The sequence below is a fragment of the Palaemon carinicauda genome, chromosome 18, assembly GCF_036898095.1.
Source record: "Palaemon carinicauda isolate YSFRI2023 chromosome 18, ASM3689809v2, whole genome shotgun sequence".
NCBI lineage: Eukaryota > Metazoa > Arthropoda > Malacostraca > Decapoda > Palaemonidae > Palaemon > Palaemon carinicauda.
In genome coordinates, this window is record NC_090742.1 from 130436249 (window position 1) to 130446248 (window position 10000).

At 24.9% G+C, this 10000-nt stretch overlaps 1 pseudogene; it reads right to left on the reverse strand.

The window, feature by feature from the left end:
- The window catches only part of LOC137657155 (putative neural-cadherin 2), a 228717-nt pseudogene that overhangs the window by 82464 nt on the left and 136253 nt on the right, over nt 1-10000 (reverse strand).

The following is a 10000-nucleotide window of genomic DNA, read 5'->3' on the forward strand; positions in this document are numbered from 1 at the left end:
AGAAAAGGAAAAATTACAAAGCATATAAATCTAATATACCAGGAAAACAGGGAAAGCAAAAAATAATGGCGCAAAGAGTTTATATCTAATATACAAAGAAAACAAGGAAAAATGCAAAGACTATAAATCTAATATTCAAGGAAAACAAGGAAAAAATACAAGGAATATAAATCTAATATAAAAGGAAAACAAGGAAAAAATACAATGAATTTAACTCTAATATACAAGGAAAACAAGGAAAGAATACAAAGAATATAAATGTAATATTCAAGAAAATCAATGAAAAATGCAAAGAATATCAATCTAATATACAAGGAAAACAAAGAAATCATTCACGCACAAGAAAATAATAAAATCAGTAACATAACAGAAAGCAATAAAGTAAAAACAGATGCAAAAGGACTTGATCCAACGTAGTCTTATAACAAGGTTTACTTACTGCTAGAATTAGTTGAGGCCTGAAGGGTGAGTAGGAGGACGGGTGCTGTGTTTTCTTTGACGAAAACCTCCATCCACGGCTGCTGGAACGCTAAGTTTCCCACGTTGCTAAGATGTGTGACTGGAAGGAGGAATATTATGTATGAAACAGTGGAATTCATTAGTAATATTGTTAGTACTATGCAAAAATGACCACGCACAAACACACAAACACACCCACACACACACACACAAATATATATATATATATATATATACATGTATATATATATATATATATATATACAAATATATATATATATATATATATACAAATATATATATATATATATATATATATGTATAATATATATATATATATATATATAGATAGATAGATAGATAGATAGATAGATAGATATATTATCATTATTATTATTAATATTATTACTTGCTAAGCTACAACCCTAGTAGGAGAAGCAGGATGCTATAAGCCCAAGGGCTCCAACAAGGAAAATAGGCCAGTTACGAAAGGAAAACTGGAAAATAAAATATTTTAAGAGCAGTAAGAACGTTAAGATAAATATCTCCTGTGTAAACTATAAAAACTTTAACCAAACAACAGGAAGAGAAATAAGATAGAATAGCGTGCTCGAGTGTTGCCTAAAGCAAGAGAACTCTATGTATATACGCATGTACATATACATAAATAGAGAGAGAGAGAGAGAGAGAGAGAGAGAGAGAGAGAGAGAGTAACGAATTATATTTACCGCAAATATGTTATTCATATACCAAGACTCAATCTATAACTATATCTTTTGAATGTGTATATATATATATATATATATATATGTATATATATATATATATATATACAGATATATGTATATATGTATATACATTTATAAATATATATAAATATATATATATATATATATATATATTTATATATATTCATATATATATATATATATATATTATGTATGTATGTATGTATGTATGTTAGTATGTATATATCCATAAAGTGAGAGAGAGAGAGAGAGAGAGAGAGAGAGAGAGAGAATAACTGGTTATATCTACCACAAATATGTTGTTCAGATACCAAGACTTAAAGTATTTTATAACTTTTGAATATGTTTATTATAACCTTTCAATCCATATTGCTATTAAAAAAAAGTAGATATCAAATCCTTGGTGAGATTCGATCAATCAAGGCTTATAAAATTGAGGTTACCATGACAGAATGAAGAACTTCTTTCCCCCTTCATTCAGAGCCTTCTGTCTATTAAAAATATTCAACCGTAATAAACACTATATTACTTTTGACTTTAAGTTCATTATACATCGAAACCAGAAGAAAAGTAAAATATGATTTAGTGTAGAAGAGTCATGTAGAAAGGAGTTGAGATTTAACAAATTATGAATTTTATCAAATTTATATATATATATATATATATATATTTATATACATATATATATATATATATATATGTATATATATATATATATATATGTATATATATATATTTATATATATATATATATATATGTATATATATATATATATATATATAGATTAGTTGGATCCTCTTGACTAATAATTCAAAATTATTTTTTTTTCAGTTTTGTATTCCCTTAAAATACATCTTTGTAATGCCATAATACAAAAGAGTGTGTTTTAAAGTTTTACTCTCTCTCTCTCTCTCTCTCTCTCTCTCTCTCTCTCTCTCTCTCTATCTCTTAGTTGTGATACGATCTTAATTATTGAGCTTTATGAGAACCAATTAAGAGAGGTAATCAAAATATACAAAAAATACTTGTCAGTGCCTCACTCATAGCTAATTAAGCATTTCAAATCAATGTAAATTAGGATATTTAATAAATGACTTTCATGCAGATGTCGGAGAAAATTTTATTGCAAAGTCTTTTCTTTTACGGAATCCAACGAGATCATTGAATAAATATTTTCTTACACTGGTGAATTATATAAATCAAAATTATAGCTAGAATAATAATAATAATAATAATAATAATAATAATAATAATAATAATAATAATAATAATAATAATAATAATAATAATAATAATAAGAAGAAGAAGAAGAAGAAGAAGAAGAAGAAGAAGAATAGAATAACAATATGTATAATACTGATGACGATATTAATAATATTAGCACTATTATTATTAACCATAGCGATAATCATCTATATGACCATTTTCATTATTATTATTATTATTATCATTATTATTATTATTATTATTATTATTATTATTATTATTATTATTATTATTATTATTATTATTATTATTATTATTATTATTATTATTATTATTATCCTTAGAATGATTATAAGAAATGGGCAAAGTTAGATAAACATTAAATCTATAGAAATAATTACTGTTACAAAAGTAACAGAATATCACCAATATACATAGACAGGAATAACTTGAAAAGAAGAATGATTTTGGGGGAGTTTTTCAATAGTTAATAGCTTTCCTCCCTATCTCTATGCCTTTTTCATAAAGTGTCAAAAGAGAGTATTGTATAAAGGTGATGTAAAGTTATGCCATTTTTACTTTTCGAATACATATAATTTGCTTAAATGGATTTTCCAGTGGGTTTCATTTATAAGGATGTGTATCCCTCGTTATTATTTTGGTTATTCTTTGTTATGCTAATTATCTGGTAACTATAAAAGACGACTTTTTTTCGAGTATAAATATAAATTCTGTTATTTCTGTTCGGTGACCAGAATATCATGACCATTTTGCTGTTGCTGTTGTTTTTGTTGTTGTTCTTGTTGTTATTATAATTGTTGTTGTTGTTGTTGTTGCTGTTGTTGTTGTTGGTGTTGTTGCTAGAGCTTTTTTAGTAATAACAGGAATCTTGCTTCTAAAAGTTTTTTTTACCCCAAAGTTAATTGATATATACTTTTAAATACTTTGCATCTACTTTTCTATTACATAAGGATTTTTAGATCAGTTCAGGATTAGCTAGCCTCTGGCACTAATTAGTTGAAAATCGATGAAAATCTTGTTTTTAATGATTAAATATGTAATCTACAAGTGACTAAAATCAAAATAAAATCATATGTTAAGATTTTATTAAACAATTCAATTGCATAGGTGACCCCCAAGATAAGAGAAACTATGTTAAAAATTATAATCGTTTTTCCCTTTTTTTCTTTTTGGTAAAAGAAACGGAAAAAAATCTATCATATTATTTAGTTTCTATAATGAAAGTTCCTTCTATGACAAAAAAAAAAAAAAGAAAAATGAAAAAAAAAAGGCTGAAGTAAACGAACTATGATTAGAACAGAAAACATTATGACAAATAGACTAACATGACATCGATACTAGATTCCAAGCTGACTATTATCAGTCGAGTTGACAAGTAGATTTGGCGCAACGATTATTACAAAATTACTAGTCTTGCTCACGCCGATATCTAAATATGTTAATAAAGGGGAACATAAAAAAAAATCTCCTGTCATAAACGAGTCCAACGAATATCCACACAGTTAATCTAAATAAGCTGCCAGGCGATAATATTCACAATTATTTTCTAGTGCATTTCACTAAGCGGTAAAGGCAAAAGTTTCTGATTCAACCAATTTCCCCTTTATGTTAAATGGAATTGCAGTACATAATAATTGCAAAGGTATTAGTATCTATTAGGCAATTTCCACCAAGGTATCTATTTCGAAGTATTAAAGAGTTATTCTTTTTAACCAATAGACTATTATATAACATTTAATGGAAGTATGAACATCTTGAAAAGGAAAATCATAAATATATTTACAACAACCTAGTCCCTTAAATAGCTCTCTCATCTGTCCATACAAATGAAATAAATATTTTATTATGATTCCTAACAACCAAAAAACATTAATCTATATAATCCCAACTTTGCTATTTTTTTCCACAGTAGAAGAATTTTCCAAAAGCTGGGGAAGAGAATTGAATGAATTTCAAACCATTTTCCTTTCACTGATCCGATCGAGGGAGAATTTACGGATTTCTGAAGATTTGTTTAACGTTAAGCTAATTTCACACAAAGATATTTGAGATATTATTGTTGTGCAAAATCTTTTTTTTTGTCAATGCATGAGAGTTTTCTATAGTTTCAGTTCTTTGGAGACAGCTACATAATTTCAGTTGCTATAGTGAAAGTATAATATCTATTATCTATTCTTACAGGTGATCAACTTTACTTTATGATTATATATTTCGTTGCCATCATTATTGTAAAATAAAAATATTAGACTTCATGATGGTATCTCGTGGTGTTTGTGATTATGATTGTATTTATATATCTTAGCAGACTGTCTGTAGGAAAAGAAAAAAAATGGTGAACGATCCTTTTTAGGATTTATCATTTTGTGATCTTTTCCTAGGATCGAACTTAGTTTCCTGAGAATAGTTACTGTAGATGTTGAAGAATTGATTTCACCAAAATCACCTTTCTATTTGACTGGTCTAGTAAATTACATGCAAACAAAGTTTAATTATATTATCTAACTTTAACAGCCAAATTTTAAGAATTATCTATCTCTCTCTCTCTCTCTCTCTCTCTCTCTCTCTCTCTCTCTCTCTCTCTCTCTCAAAATTAAACATTATTTTGACAATAAACGATGAAAGGCGTTGGTGCTCAGAGTGTTTTCTTCTCAACAACGTCTCCCGAAAATAATATACTTTTCATTTCGCGTGCAACCAAATTTTTAGATTCTATACACCGGTGCACCAATATAATTAACACAATGCTAACTTGGTTACTTTTTCAATCTATCATGTCAAAGGGTTCTGGATTTAAAATGAATTTTCTTACACAATAATATCATCTTTTACTTTATCAGCATCTTCGTTTTTATATATTTTTTTGAAAGTTTCATATTATGTGAATCTTTTTTATATAATATTTGAAGGTATCAAGTAAAGGGAATATCATTTTTATAATTTTTGAAGGTATCCAATTAACTGAATCTTATTTTTTTATAACTTTGAAGGTATCAAATTCAGTTATATTTTTAAAATTTTTGAAGGGATCAAATTCAGTTAATCTTTTTTATAATTGTAGAAGTTATCAAATATAGTGAATCTTCTCTTTTATAATATTTGAAGTATCAAATTAAGTGAACCTTTTCGTATAATTTTTGAAGGTATGGAATCGGGTGAATCTTTTTTTCTTTATAATTTTTCAAGGTATCATATTATGTGAATCGTAATTTCTAAAATTTTTGAACGTATCAAATTAAGGGACTCTTCTTTTTTATAACTTTTGAGGGTATCGAATTAAGTGATTCTGTTTTTCTATAATATTTTAAGGTATGAAATTAATTGAATATTCTTTTCATAGTTTTTGAAGGTATTGAATTATACGAATCATTTCTTTTTCATAATTTTTGAAGGTATCTAATTAGGTGAATCTTCTTTTTTTATAACTTTTGAAGGTATCAAATAAAGTGAATCTTCTTTTTTCATCATTTTTGAAGGTATCGAATTAAGTAAATTATCGTTTTTTTTTTTTATAATTTTTGAGGGTATCATATTAAGTGAATCTTTTTTTTCATAATTTTTGAAGGATTTTTTTGTTTAAAATTTTTGAAGGTATCAAATAAAGTGAATCTCTTTTTTTTATAATTTTGAAGGTATCAAATATAGTCAATCATATTTTTTTATAACTTTTGAAGGTATCGAATTAAGTGAATCTTCTTTTTTTATATATTTTTATATAAGTATCAAATTGGGTGAATCTTTTTTTTTAATAATTTTTTAAAGTATCGAATTTAGTGAAACTTCTTTTTCATAATTTTCGAAGGTATCAAACTAGGTGAATTCTTCTTTTATGATTTTTTAAGTTTTTTTTTTTTTTTTTTTAAATTCTTGAAGGTATAAAAGAAAGTGAATCTTTTTTGTATCATTTTTGAAGGTATTAAATTACATATATATTTTTTTTAATTTTTGAAGATATCAAGTTAAGTGGATTTTTTTTGTTATAAATTTCGAATGTATCACATAAGGTGAATCTTATTTTTTATATAATTTCTGAAGGTATCGAATTAAGTGAATTTTCGTTTTTCATAATTTTTTAAGGCATCAAATTAAGTGAATCTTCTAATGATCTTTTAAGGCATCTAATTAAGTGAATCTTCTTTTTTTATAATTTTTGAAGGTATCAAATTAAGTGAATCCAATTTTTTTTGAAGGTATACAAAACAGAGAATTGTTTTTTTATCATTTTTTAAGGTATTGAATTAAGTGAATCTTTTTTTTTATTTTTTGAATGTTTTAAATCAATTGAATATTGTTTTTATAATTCTTGAAGGTATCGAGTTAAGTGAATCTTTTTTTATATAATTTTTGAAGGTATCAAATTGAGTGAAACTTCTTTTTCATAATTTTTTAAGGTATTCAATTGAGTGAATCTTCTCTTTTATAATTTTGAAGGCATTGAATTAATTGAATCTTCTTTTCAATCATTTTTGAAAGTATTAAATTAAGTGAGCCTTCTTTTTATAATTTTTGAAGGTAACAAATAAAGTGAATCTTGTTTTTGTAATATTTGAAGTTATCAAATAAAGTGAATCTTACTTTTTTCATAATTTTTCCAGGTATCAAATTATTTAAATCTTTTTCTACTATTTTTGAAGATATCAAATTAAGTGAATCTTTTATTTATATTTTTTGAAGATATCAAATTAAGCGAGTCTTTTATTATTATTTTTGAAGGTATAAAACTAAGGAATTTTTTTTTTTTTTAGTTTGGAATATATCAAATAAAGTTAATCTTATTTTTTTTATGATTTTTGAAGGTATGGAATTAAGTGAATCTTCTTTTTTTATATATTTTTTGAAGGTATCATATAAAGTGAATCTTTTATTTTTTTTATTTTTGATGATATCGAATTCTATGAATCTTATTTTTTATCATGTTTGAAGGTATCAGATTAAGGTAATCTTACTTATTTAAATTTTTGAATATATCAGATTAAGTGAATCTATTTTTTTTTTATTTTTTGAAGTTATTCAAATTAAGTGAATCCTATTTTGTTCTATTTTTGATGGTAAAAGATTAAGTGAATCTTATTTTTCATTATTTTTGAAGGTATCAGATTAAGTGAATCTTATTTTCTGTAATTTTTAAGGTATCAGATTAAGTTAATCCTAATTTTTATAATTTTCGAATGTATTCAATTAAGAGAATCTTATTTTTTATAATTTTTGAATATATTATATTAAGTGAACCTTATTTTTCATAAATTTTGTAGATATCAAATTAAGTGAAGCTTATTTTTTTTAATTTTCTAAGATATCGAATTCTATGAATCTTATTTTTTATCATGTTTGAAGGTATCAGATTAAGGTAATCTTACTTATTTAAATTTTTGAATATATCAGATTAAGTGAATCTATTTTTTTTTTATTTTTTGAAGTTATTCAAATTAAGTGAATCCTATTTTGTTCTATTTTTGATGGTAAAAGATTAAGTGAATCTTATTTTTCATTATTTTTGAAGGTATCAGATTAAGTGAATCTTATTTTCTGTAATTTTTAAGGTATCAGATTAAGTTAATCCTAATTTTTATAATTTTCGAATGTATTCAATTAAGAGAATCTTATTTTTTATAATTTTTGAATATATTATATTAAGTGAACCTTATTTTTCATAAATTTTGTAGATATCAAATTAAGTGAAGCTTATTTTTTTTAATTTTCTAAGATATCGAATTCTGTGAATCTTATTTTTATAATTTTTTAAGGTATCAGATTAAGTGAAACTTATTTTTTCATAATTTTCGAAGGTATCAAATTAAGTGAATCTTCTTTTTTTTTTAATTTTTTAAGTTATTAAAGTGCATTTTTTTTATATAATTTTGAAGGGATTAAATGAAGTAAATCTTCCTTTTCACTTTTGTAATTGCAGTATGTGAATTTCCATTTAATTTTTCCTTCTCTCAATTGCTCTTTTTTTTCGTAAAAGGCATATTTTATATATAAAGGTATTTCATATTTTTCCCTATTTATGAAGTATTTAAATTGCGGAATAAAAGTCTTTGTTTTGATAAGAGGATTACTCACTTCCTGCATACACATATTCTTCATGTAAATAACTCTTTGCAAATGTTTTCATAGTTTACTAAATGTTTATTAAAGTTTATTTTGATTAGTTGACAACTGAAAATTAATGAACATAACAGAGGTGAATGTTGCAAAGGTTGTTACTTTTCGTATATAACACCTCTTTTACGCAATCTGTCAACAGAAGAAATACGCATTTTCTTCTACATTAAATCTAAAAAAAGAAACATATCTTCATTCTGATGTGTTAATAGGTATTGATTATATATGTTCAAGCTTAAAAAGAGGCAGAACGCCATTAAAATGAGAATTAAACAACAAAATAAATTCTGGAGTATCGAATTGTTCTCCTCTATCTCTCTCTCTCTCTCTCTCTCTCTCTCTCTCTCTCTCTCTCTCTCTCTCTCTCTCTCTCTCTCTCTCCCCTCTGTGTTAGGTTGTTAGGTCGTCTCACGAACCTACTAATATATATATATATATATATATATATATATATATATATATATATATATATATATATATATATATGTGTGTGTGTGTGTGTGTGTGTGTTTGTGTGTGTTTATGTGTGTGTGTATATATATATATATATATATATATATATATATATATATATATATATATATATATATATATATATATATATATATATATATATATATATATAAAATCTTCTCATCCACTGGTTCCATAACTGCTGATTCGACTATTTATGGTTGAACTATTGATACAGTTATATAAGAAATATTTGTAAATGATCATCTTAATTCAAGTTCTTAATCTGGAAGCACCAGGCAAGATCTTTGAACCCTTTTCTATTGCCTTACCTTTCAGAAAAGTAGGCTGCAATAAAGACGTTTTTCAAGTAAAGGGAATGTTTGCCCAAAGGCTAAAAAGTTTCTCCCACTCTTATCTATTTCCTATGTCCCTTTCTGTTTCATTCCCATTCCTGTTGTTTCTGTACTTTTATCATTAATATCAGTCTAGTTCCTTTCTTAGAACTTTACTCCTTTCATTATTTAGTATTATCTTGTTTTCATGTTATACTAATTCTTTTAATTATTCTATATCATATTGTTTTATTTTCTATTTAGTATATCCTATGATATTATATCTGTATAAATTTATTTAATGCCAAAGCATAATAGGTATATCCCATTCTTCCCCCTTTTCTATTTCCATTTCGTTTAACTTCCCATTTCTGTTATTCATCGAACTTATTTACTCATTTCAGTCTATGTTTATTCTTTATACCATAATTCCCTTCTTTATTCTGAATAGTAATTATTCCCTTTACTATCCCTGTCATATTTAATCCTTTTATTCAGTATTACAAACTATATTCCATCGGTATTCATTTGGTTTTATGAAGATTTTGCATTGATGAACTTATTTGCAAATATATATTTTAAAAATTCCTCTCCCCTGGTCTTTTAGAATAAAAAAAGTCTCACGGTTTATTGAACCTTTTCCACACTTGGCTGATAATATTTAAAAATGTGAT